This window comes from Lactuca serriola, chromosome 8 (assembly GCF_051521515.1).
Source record: "Lactuca serriola cultivar US96UC23 chromosome 8, Lser_US96UC23_V15, whole genome shotgun sequence".
NCBI classification, from domain to species: Eukaryota; Viridiplantae; Streptophyta; class Magnoliopsida; order Asterales; family Asteraceae; genus Lactuca; species Lactuca serriola.
The window spans coordinates 132,330,075-132,342,780 of NC_136415.1; positions in this window are offsets into that span (position 1 = coordinate 132,330,075).

Consider the following 12,706-nt stretch of genomic DNA (forward strand, 5'->3'; position numbering starts at 1 on the left):
GATTATTCTTCTTTTGTTTTAAACCTTCATGATTCAATTCTATAGACATGAAATGATTATAATGTATTTTTTCTATTTTTTAATTACTTTTTATCTTTTTAAAGTTTATATATATATATATATATATATATATATATATATATATATATATATATATATATATATATATTGATTTTAACTTATAGAAAACCTTCTCTCTCTCTCTCTCTCTCTCTCTCTCTCTCTCTCTCTCTCTCTCTCTCTCTCTCTCTCTCTCTCTCTAGTCCGACACCACCACCTGTCACCATTAGCACCTTCTGCAACCACTACTGATCATCACCCAAACCCAAATCAAACTAAAATCTAAAAGCCAATCCAAATGAAATTAGAATCGTAAAATGAAATCAGAATAAAAAAATTGATACTAGAACCCAACCAAACCAAAATCTGAAACACATAATCAACACCAAACCCTAAATTATAGGGATGTTATATTATGATTTTAGGTTGGAATGGGGTTATGTGGGTTGGAATTTACTTTTTCTTTAAAAAAAAAATACAATGATAGTAAAGGTAAATTAAAAATCAAATAGTAATTGCAATATAGTCATTTTATGTTTGACGACGGATGAACCGAACGAAGATTGAAGCTTGTACATATATGACAATGGAAGGACCGTCCGAGTTAAGTTTTGAAAATACGGACTGAATGTGCCTTTTAGCACGTGCACGAGGGACAAGCCGTGTAATTTACTTAGTTATAATAGATAAATAATTGAGAGTTAAAAAGATATATACATTAAAAAATTGTTGTGTTGTGTACGGATCAACTTACATATACTTATATTTGATCATAATACTTAAAATACAATAATTTTCAAAATATATAAAAGATGTCAAGGTGGAGATGTAAACAGTGTTTTTAGTATTAAGTAATCATAATTAGAATAATATGGGGCGACACTATGTTTATGTTTGGTACTCACATCTTAAGTACAAGGTTGGTTCCTAACTGAAATTGATTTGTTTAATTTAGTAGTATAATGTGGTCGTCACAAATCTTTATCGGGAAACATAATCTTCAATTCTGAGATTGACCATTATCAACGTCTTGAATTCATACAGATATCTTGTAGAAAGAAGGAATATTTGATCACTTATTTGAGGGTTGAATCATGATTAGATCAGAGTTCGGGAGGTGCATTGGATGACACTCTCTCTGTTGATTATTAAAGAAGTATTGAACCTCGCTTAGTTAATGACTTGTCCAAGTAGGAGACAGTTGGAAAGAATGTCCAAAGGTCATTAATAATTTCTAATATTTGTAAGACAAAATTGCAAAAATGGTCCCTGTGGTATGCATTTTTTTGGGGTTTCAGTCCAAACCTCGACTTTTTTGGATTCATGGTCCTTTTGGTCTAGTTTATACGCAAAATTGGTCTAGTTTTTGCTGTTAACCTTTCAGAAATTAGGCCTCATCACCTTCTCTCAAGCATTTCTTCAAGAACATAAAACAGAGTAAGAAAACCATTCCTTGCTCTTCCCTCTAAACTCAAAATCGCATGAAATTTCTAAAGCTAAAAAGCCCCAAAAATTGCTTCTGAAGGTTTGCAGGCTTACTCCCATGGTGGTGTGACTTTATCATTCCATATACCCTGATGGTTTGTAGGCTGATTTCTAAGTCTTGAACATGGAATAAGCAAATAACGAGCGTATTGGAATAACTACTCAATCAATGAAGGATCTTCATCTGTATTGAAAGATTTCACCCTCTCTGATGTTGCCACCATGTTTTTTGTCACATCTTTTGAATCGGTTTTCGAAAGATCAGTCGTGACACGATGAAAAAGGTTCTGGTAAACATCCAAGTGACGAGCATAAAGTTGTTCATATGAAAAACCCTTGACCAAATTTAAAGTATTCAAAGCTTCAGATGTAAGGAATTTTCGTAGAATCTGAAGGCTGAGTATAATTTCTTCATATTGGGTTTTTGATTGATTGAACTTCTATGAGTGTTCGCAGGTGATGTGGTTTGAGCTAACTGAAGTGGTGAAGAAATGAAGCTGGAGCAGAACTTGGTGAGATCGATTCCCAATTGTGGGGAAGGTTGTGGAGAGAGAGAGAGAGAGAGAGAGAGAGAGGAGAGAGAGAGATCTTTTATTTTTTCATTATTAAAATAAATAAAAAGGTATTACTTTTTAAAGGTGCAAAAATGGTCCTTAGAAGTGAAAAGACAAATATACCCTCATGCGAGATGCACATGAGGTGGTTAACCGCAAAAACTTAACGGCAGTTAAGTCGGGGGGACCAATTTTGCGTACAAACTAGACCAAAAGGACTATGAATCCAAAAAAGTCGAGGTTTGGACTGAAACCCCCAAAAAATGCATACCACAGGGATCATTTTTGCAATTTTGTCTATTTGTAATAATAGTAAGGTCCTCTTGGGTTGCCCTCAAGACACAAATTGACTAAAATAAATAAAAAAGAATTTGGTTTATATTAATAATTAATATGAAACTAACTGAAAAAATATTTTAAGGATTAATTAAATAGTTTTAGTTAATTAAGATAGTTGAATATTAATTAATCAAAAGTTGGTTAATTAGAATGATCTAGAACCCTTAAAAAATAGGGTTGGGTCTTTATATTATTGGTTTATTAACATTAAATTTAAATTTGGCTTCTATCCCACATTGGATGGGAGACAGAACTAAAAAAATTATCCAATGTTATAAATATGGTTTTAAGGATCTCATAATTTCTTGCACATTGACTTGACAAATTAGCCAACTCTCTTCCTCCTTCTGTAATGGACAAATTCCTCTCCTTCCTAAGGTTTGTGAATTTGGCCGTGCTCCTAGTTAATCTTATTCTGGCCTTTGAAGTTTATTTGGGTATGAACCAAGAGAGAGATCCTGATTTGGTTCCTTACATTCAAACAAGATGGCATGCACAATGTCTCAAACAAAAATGTGACTAGTTGCAAAAGAGGTATATCATTCTTCATTGTTTATATTTTAATGGGGTAGCGGTAATAGAATGAAATTTTGAGCATTATATTGTATGAAAACATAGGATACTGATTTGTTTTCGCTACGTTATAATAAAGTATTTAGATGGATACGATTCCAAACAATTTTTTCCAAAAAAAGTTCATATATGTTGGTTAAATTACTCAATTTCCCATGTTTAAAGTATATCTAAAGCGGAAGTTTGGAAACATAGTAATTAAAAATTGAAGTATGCTATTTTCTATATGTTTAACAACAATGCGATTTGGAAATAATAATATGAAAAACCTGAATAAATTAAAAAGTATTAAAATGTCACGCTCGAAGCAACAATTCGTGTTAGTGTCATATAATATAAATTACAAGTTTGATTAACATGAAATTGCATAAACAATGAGCTCGTGAGACACGAGAAATAATATCTAATTGATTAATTGCATGCATATTAATTTATAGATTACATATTAGAAAAATTCATCAAATTCTCTAATATTTTATGGTCATTAACAACAAAATCATGATTTCATTTCTTGAAACAGGAAAAGACAAAACTCTTAATATTGTTTACATAAAATGACAAGACATTGGTAATTGTTTCTATATTTAAGATTTTAGCCGATAATATTATATTTTACCATGTAATCTTCATAAAAGTCTTTATATTATTGGTTTATTAACATTAAAATCATGTTATTTTTAACATACTATTATAAAAAGTATTATCATACTATAACATTATTATATTCACTTTGACATTGCAAGAATATGTGCGGGGACAAGGTTTGAATACTCAAATCTTAAGTTAACTTAAGATCAATTTCTGCTGATAATATTAAGTGTCTGGTAAAGTCTGGTAAACGAGTCTTGCAGGAAAAAACAAAACTCTTACGATTGTTTACATAAAATGACAAGACATTGGTAATTGTTTCTATATTTAAGATTTTAGCCGATAATATTATATTTTACCATGTAATCTTCATAAAGTCTTTATATTATTGGTTTATTAACATTAAAATCATGTTATTTTTAACATACTATTATAAAAAGTATTATCATACTATAACATTATTATATTCACTTTGAAATTGCAAGAATATGTGCGCGGACAAGGTTTGAAAACTCAAACCTTAAGTTAACTTAAGATCAATTTCTGCTGATAATATTAAGTGTCTGGTAAAGTCTGGTAAACGAGTCTTGTCTTGAAGTGAAAAGTTCAACAATGTATTCAAGTGTAACATCCCGACTCCTAGGGAAACTTGAAGAGTGAGGAGCTTGGATCGAAAAGGAGGAATTCGATCTGTCATCTACTTCGTTTTGGCAACCAATCTGAGGTATAAAGCTAATACCTTGACCCTTTCATGCTTAAATCTTCTTCTATGGACAGTTATGGTCGTTTTTGGGGTTTAATGGAGCCACTCTTGGGTTTGAGCTTGTCACAAGGACATTGTAACATCCTAAAGTTTAAGACCGGGTTCTTAAACTAATCAATTAAATAAATGAAAAATGATTTATATAGTTAAATCATCAAGGGATAATCATATCATTAGTTGATATGAAGTTTGGAAAGTTATAAGTGAAAATAGTAACATTTTAAAGTTAAAAGGGTAAAAGTGTCAAATTTACGAAGTTAATTGACCAAAGGGTTGACTCAGTTAGTGGAAAGGACTACTAAATTCATATAATATATGGAGGAGGAGTAAGTATGTCAACCTTTTATATTAATGTTAAAATAATTGAAGTAAAGCTAAATTTGACGAAAGTTGTAAAGTTGAGGGACTAGTTTCAACAAATAGAAAACTCTGTGACTAGTGTTAACATAGTCATTTGACTAATCAGACAAAATAAATTATTTTGGGGTCAAAGTGTGAAAGATGTAAGTTTCCTTTTATTTATTGATCAAATGGTGTTAAATATGAGAACAAGGAAGGTTGGGGGTCATTTCTGCCAATTGTCGAAAGTAGTCACTAGTTAGATGGGTTTCTCTTCATTTGAAGAGAGGGGAAACTAGATTGAGTGAAACGAACAAGGAAATGGCGATTTATATGACACAAAATAAGATTTAGAGTAGTTATTGAGGAATCAAGCTAGGAATTGAAGATATGAAGCAACATCAAGCTTGAGAGGTATAATTTTTCATCCTCTAACTCTATATTTCGAATTCAAGGTTTGGAGAAAGCCCCAATGTCGAAATTAGTTTGATTCATTGATCTAGGGAAAGGAACTAGAAGAGCATTAACTAACCTACGTGTGATTGAGGTGAGTACGTGTTGGCATTTTCCCCACTTTGGGGTACATGGCAAAATGATTTTTATAATAATGAAATACTAATGTTATGATATATGAAACGTTTTGAAGTAAAAGTGTTAAATGCTTTTGGAGATAATGTTTTGAAAGAATGCCTTGAAGGCAAAAATGTTTTTGGAAGAAAAGAACGTTTTAGAAGAACAAATATTTTGATAATGTGTTTGAAATGTTTTGAAACGGGTATTATGATACTAAAGTTTTTTATGTGTAAATCATGGAAATGAATGACAAGAAATGTAAAGTAATGAAAAGGAATGGAAAGCAATGAAATGAAAACTGCCCGGGCCATGATACTTCGTGAGAGACGTTGGAGGAATCTATCGGGGTGGCACCTCCCCTTCGCGAGATAGATGTCCTAACGGAAATGATGCCTTGGTGGATTGATGTGTTCTTTCCACCTTTAGACTTAGGAGTGGTTCGTTTATTGGACGTAGACCCTAAGTATAAAAATGACAACAGTTTAATACTGGAATTAGCCCTTAATGATAAAAGAAAATGAAATATGGAAATATGGATTTTGAAATGAAATGAAATGATATTTATGACATGTATGAAATGAGTTTGCCCTTGAAAATGCTTGAAAATGTTTTGTGGTCTAAAACTATGTTTTGCAAAGATGAAATGTTTTTGGTAAAAATGTGATAAATGTTTTGGATTATAAACCCACATAGCTCATGAGACATTATTGTCTTACGTATCTATTTTTAATGTCATGTATCTCAGGTTACTTTTTAAGGAGAGATGATGATAGATGGAAGTTAGAAGCCAAGTTATAGTGAATGGAGTGGAACTTGATAAGTTCCTTATTATTTTGTATTGATGTAATTATTATTTGCTTGCTATGGATTTAATGATGCTTAATGGTAACACCAAATGTTTTAATTTATATAGGTTTTTATGGGACCGGTTTTTGTTAAATGTGGGTTAATACCTGAATGTTTTTAAAACCATAGCATGAAATTGTTTTGAAAAATTTGGGGTGTTACAGTTTGGTATCAAAGCCATAGTTTAAGCGAATTAGGATTGGATCATTCCATTCCTAGGCTTAGACTTTGGTTATGGAAAGTGTGATTGAGTCATAGGATTGTTATGCCATAAGTTAGGTAGAATCTTATGCAACAAGTGATAGAAAGGAATTTCCATGCTAGATGATATGAAGCTTTAGATAAGTTATATCAACTTGTAGAACGCTACATTGTGTTCTTGTAGAGTGAGTAATGGACAGTCTAAACCAATGGATCAAAATCTCCTAGTGGTAAAGTCAAGGTCGATTATGTATGATGTGGTTATAATAGTATAGGGCCCGTACTATTATAAACACATGATACATACCTGAACTTGGTGGAGCCATGAAAGGGTTTTGTGAAATATGGTAAAGAATCGAGTAAGTTAGGGACTCGATGTACACATATCGTGTGTCAAGTAAGATTCATGAAGGATCTTAAAGCTTGTTGATGGACAAAGGAATTTTTTTTGACAACTTTGACTTTTCTGTCAAAGTCAAACAACGAGTATAAAATGAAAATTACTTGTTGTATATTTGATACATGTTGGAAATTGAGCTTGTATCCCTTAAGTACTATTGGTAGTGAGTTAGAAAAACCAAGGAACGAAACAAATTGAGTTGTCAAAGTTGTTAACAAACAATTAGCTAAAAGGGACATATTTGACTTTTGGTAAAAGTCTAAAATGGGACAAGAATGTGAAATCCCAAATTTATGATTAAGAAAATAATCGAAGTTAGTTATTTGAGACAAGCCAATGTTACTACTTGTGGATGATAACTTCAAATTACATGCAAGTTGATTGAGAAGAGAATGGAATGGAATCATGAATTCCATATTTTAATGAAAGTAAATACGTGGATATGGTTGAGGACACGAGAAGGTGGGCCAATGACCTAATTGGCAAAATGGTGATATGACGATAAAATAATGATAGTACTAGAAAGCACGACCGAATAACTTGGAAAGGAGTAAGATGCGGTCGAATATATGGAATTTATTAGAATCATACGAGTTTACAACTATACGATAACACTATCGAGTGTCGAGTGTAATGGTAAATGTGAAAGAAAAGTGTCCTTGTGAAAACAAGATACAGGTAAAAGGAAAGCAATGGTGCATTAACCTAATATACTAAACTAGTAAGTGAGGTCATTACAAGAAAAGAAGGATTGTTTGAAATACCTAAAGGTATTTATTGAGCCCGAAAGAAGGAAAATAGTATGAAGATCGCCTTGAGTGGTAAAAATAATGGAAACTAAAAGTGATGATTATAATGTTGGATTAGTGTCTAAGTCCATAACTATATTTGGTATGTACTTGACTGGGTTGTGCATGGTCCTTTTGGGTTGCCTTCACCAAAGCAACTTGACTGGAGAAATAATATAGAAAGAGATGATCATGGTTTATTAATATATTATAAGACTAATATATTAAAAGAGAAATCATATTTTGTTTAATTAATATTGGTCAAGAATTAATTAAGAATTATTTTTGTGATCAAAAGAAGTTAATTGAACTTAAGGGGTTGAACTGTAATTATGTGATAGTTACAAAGTTGGGCAAGGAAACTCTAATAGATAAGGTGGATGAATTCTAGGGATAAAACCTTAAGAATTTGTTCATGATATGGATTTTAGAATTATCTTATGGGCTGCATGGTGGCTAAGTAACCAGATAAGGATAATGACTGAAACCCTAATTCCTACACCTATATGGAGGACCCTTGGGCATGAGAATTTCGGCCACTTGAACCCTAGAAATCCTAGAGCCGCAATTCTCCTCTCCTCTCTCTCTCTCTCTCTCTCTCTCTCTTGCTTCCTCCAATTGCTATTGGTGTTTGTGATTCATTAGAGGCACAACACTTGAGGTGCTAAAGTTATCAAGGCTTCAAGATCTTCAATCAACAAAAAGGTAATCATCTAGATCTGCTTTGTTTTGTCAATTTCGATTGTATACACTAGATCTAGGGTTTCAAAGTCTTGGATGAATTGCATGTACAATAGAGAAACCTAGATCCAACCATTAGGGTTTGCATGAGTACATAGGATGTTGTTTTGGCTCAAACCCATCAGTGGTATCAGAGCTTTGTTTGGTTTCTATTGTATTGATGCCTTGATTGTTCATTCATGCATTAAAATCGATTTTTGGGCTGTCTGTCTGATGAAATCGACGAGTTCCATTGATAACTCGACGAGTTGGATGAACTCGACGAGTTCCAATGTGATCTCGACGAGTTTAGCTGTCAAACAGTGATATTTTCGGGATTTCTTGTTGTTTTGCTTAAGGATAATTATCTAAATCGTTTTTGACTAATAAAATCCAAATATTTTTTTTTTATTGTTTTATGATTATCCTTACCAAATCAAAAGATAATTACTAATTGTTTGAGTAATAAATTCCTTATTTGATAATATTTGATTATTTGAATTAATTGTTGAATTATCTTGTAAATAAAATTGAATAGGTTAAATCTAGATAATCATTAAATTAATTGGTTAATTTAAGTTATTTGCTATTTGATCCTTTGTGATTTGAAAAGTTCAAAACTTGTCCTCAAGTTTTGAAATTTAAATTTTATGATTAAAAGTTTAATTTGAACTATTTAAATTTCAAACCCTAGAATTTTACAAGTTTAAAATTCAACCTTATACTTTATAATATTATAAGATTAATATATATATATATATATATATATATATATATATATATATATATATATAACTTAAACGCCAGTCTTACCGTTAGTAGGACTCATTCATGAAGTCGATCTATAAGGGGGGTATAAGGTTATGGCCTATAAAATGGCCGTTTGATGGGTGTCCACTATCACCCACCGCTTCCTTGATTAGTGGAGGGTCGTTAGCCGATTGGGTAGGATAGGGCAAACCCTTTCCTCATTGATAAGTATAATGAATTGTAAAAGTAACTAAATATTTTTCTAAAATTCTCAATCTTAGTTACTTTAGGCAAAAGTGAAATTGACGCAATTTCATGAAATTACACTTTGTACCCTTGATAAGACGTTAGTGGAGCGTGTGTGGTTAACCAGCACACTAATTAGGTCCAAAGCAAAGGTGGCAAAGGGTGACTCATTGTTTGTCATAGTTCGATGGAGCATGTGTGGTTAACCGGAACATCGAATAGGTGACTGTAACAATGAGGGCACCATGTATATTTGCATGGTTATTCACACTCGCTTTGTGATCCTCGGCATCCCAGTCACAAACTAGAGGGGCATATCGAGATTTAAACATGTCATTGAAAAGTTCAATGAATCTCAAAAGATCTAGGAGTTTTCAATACATTTAAAACTTAATCTCTTTTTCATTTTTCATGTTGGAGAATTAGTGAATCGTCATTCACTTACCTTCAGATTATTTACTTGTTATATTACGACATCCCTCTTCTAATTTGTAAATAATGTTGTTGGATCCTAGCCCTAATTTCTCATTTGGGTGTTTAATTGGGGATTCATTTCTAATCAAAATTTGTTCTTTTTTCCTTTTCAGATGTCGAACAACAACAATGCTTTCAGCTCGAATTCCTCCGGCTCGTTCTCACTCATGAACTTTTGTAGGAGAGTGATCTTTGACGGGTCCAATTTCAATGATTGGATCTGCAAAATCCGAATGGTCACTCGTTACGATGATTAGATGAAGGAAATCAATCTCAGCACTGCTACTGCCGAAGAAATCGCCTCCTTTGATGCCTATGAGCGTGATGCTACGAAAGTCCATTGCATCATGCTGGCAACCATGACTGCAGAACTTCAAAAGTCATATGAGGACATGTATCCCTATGAAATGCATCAAGACCTGCTGGACCGGTACCACCAAAGCGCTAGGCAAAAAAGATATGAGACCATCACTTCGATGATCACTTCCAGAATGGGTAATGGAGAGTCCCCTACCGCCCATCTGCAAAAGATGCAGAGATATGTTGATCGCCTGCTAAAGTTGAATGTTAACTTTGATGAAGAGCTGGCAATTGACATCATCCTTCACTCCTTGCCTCCCTGCTACAACCAGTTTTGCATTACCTACCACATGAATAAGGAAGAGTTCATTTTGAGCAAGCTTCACGGCTTGCTAAGGACTGTTGAGAGCAATCTCAAAGATAATTTTGTTCCATTAACTCCAACTCCCGCTGCTGCCCCAGTCTTGGCAATTGGGCAATGGAAGGGTAAGAAGAGGAAGGCTCCCTCAAAGAGCCATCACAAGGGAAAGTCCCAAGATGGTACCTCTTCTAGTGGAACCAAAGTTGGTTCTGGTAAACCCAACTCTAACCCTAAGGAGGTAGAGTGCTACCACTGCCACAAGATAGGGCATTGGAAAAGAAGCTGCCTGGAATATCTACAAGCTATCAAAGATGGGAAGATAAAGTTGTCCTTTGCAGGTATTTACACTATTAAATCTAATGATTCATCGCATGCTATTTCTTGGGTTCTTGATACAGGATGTGGTTTTCACATATGTTCTGATTTGAAGGGACTAAGAAGAAATAGGGATGTGGAACGTGAAAGGATAAACCTAATCATGGGAAACAAAAGATCGTCGCCTGTCACCAAGACTGGAGTATATTCCTTAGTGCTTAGTAATGTATTACTTTTAGATTTAAATAATCGTTGCTATTCGCTAGATATGACAAGAAATATCATTTCATTTCATGGTTTATATAGACAGGGATTTAGATATTCATTTGATAATGAAAAGGGTTCTATTTATGCTTATCTTAATAGTGTATTATATTTTGAAGCATTGCCTTGTAATGGTATGAAACTGTGATGGTTGTAGATAACTTAGGAAACGATGTGTTGTGTGTTGATTCTTCCAATAGTATGGATAAAGCATGCTTGTGGCATTGTCGTCTTGGAAATGTCAACAAGTAACGTATAACCCAACTCCAAAAGGATGGAGTGTTGGAGTCATTCAACCTTAGGGACGATGACATGTGGGAGTCTTGTTTACTTGGAAAGATAACCAAGTCACCCTTTATTGGCACTTGTGAAAGGGGTGAGGGTTTATTGGATCTCATACACACCGATGTGTGTGGGCCCTTTAGATCCACCACAAGGGATGCGAGCGGCTTATATGTGACTTTTACCGATGATTATAGCAGATATGGGTATATCTACTTAATCAGGCACAAGTCAGAAACCTTTGAAAAGTTTAAAGAGTTTAAACAAGAAGTGGAGAATCAGTTGGGCAGGAAAATCAAGATGCTTCGATCCGATCAAGGAGGAGAGTACCTAAGTCTTGAATTCCATGACAACCTCAAGGAACACGGAATCGTTTTGCAATTGACGCCATGTAGGCCACCGCAGTTGAATGGTATGGCTGAAAGGCATAATCGAACCTTGTTAGACATGGTTCGTTCCATGATGAGTCATGCTTCATTACCTATCTCATTCTGGGGGTATGCCTTAGAGATTGCCGCCCATATCCTTAACTTAGTCCCTATGAAGAAGGTTGCCGAAACACCTGACGAGATGTAGACATGGAAAGCTCCCTCGTTAGCACATATCAAGGTTTGGGGTTGCAAGGCTTTCATAAGATGAGAGAATCACAAAAGCTAGAACCTCGTACTGAGCGGTGTATTTTCATCGGCTACCCGCAAAAGTCGTTTGGATATCTCTTCTATAGACCGAGTGAAAATGTTGTCTTCGTCGCAAGGAGAGGGGTTTTCCAAGAGCGAGAAATCATAAGCCAAGGGGACAGTGGGAGGCAAATCGATCTTGAAGAGATTCAAGAGTCGAGCGATGAAGGAACCTTTAACGCTGGCGCTCAACCCGAGGAGGAAACTACGATTGAACCGATTGACGAGTCCTTACCTCTTAGACGTTCCGAAAGAGTTAGGTTTCAACCCCAGTTATAAGGTTTTCATATTACTACATAAGGGGATACGTTCATTAGTGATAGTACACTAGTGAAATTGGATGAACCTAACAGCTATAAGGAAGCCATGGTAGGCCCGGAGTTTGCGAAGTGGAAAGAGGCGATGGACAACGAGATTCAGTCCATGTATGACAACCAAGTTTGGAATTTGGTTGACAATGTACCAGGACGTAAGACGGTCGGGTGCAAATGGATCTTTAAGAAGAAGACCGACATGGATGAGAATGTGCACTCCTATAAGGCGCGATTGGTCGCGAAGGGTTTCACTCAAACTCCCGGAGTTGACTATGATGAAACCTTCTCACCAGTTGCGAAGATAAAGTCTATTAGGGTGATGCTGGCCATTGCTGCATTTCATGACTTTGAAATACGACAGATGGATGTCAAAACCGCTTTACTTAATGGAAAGTTGGCTGAGGATGTTTACATGGCTCAGCCAGAGGGTTTTGTCAATGCGAAGCATCCCAATAGAGTGTGCAAGCTTGAGAAGTCCATTTATGGACTAAAAC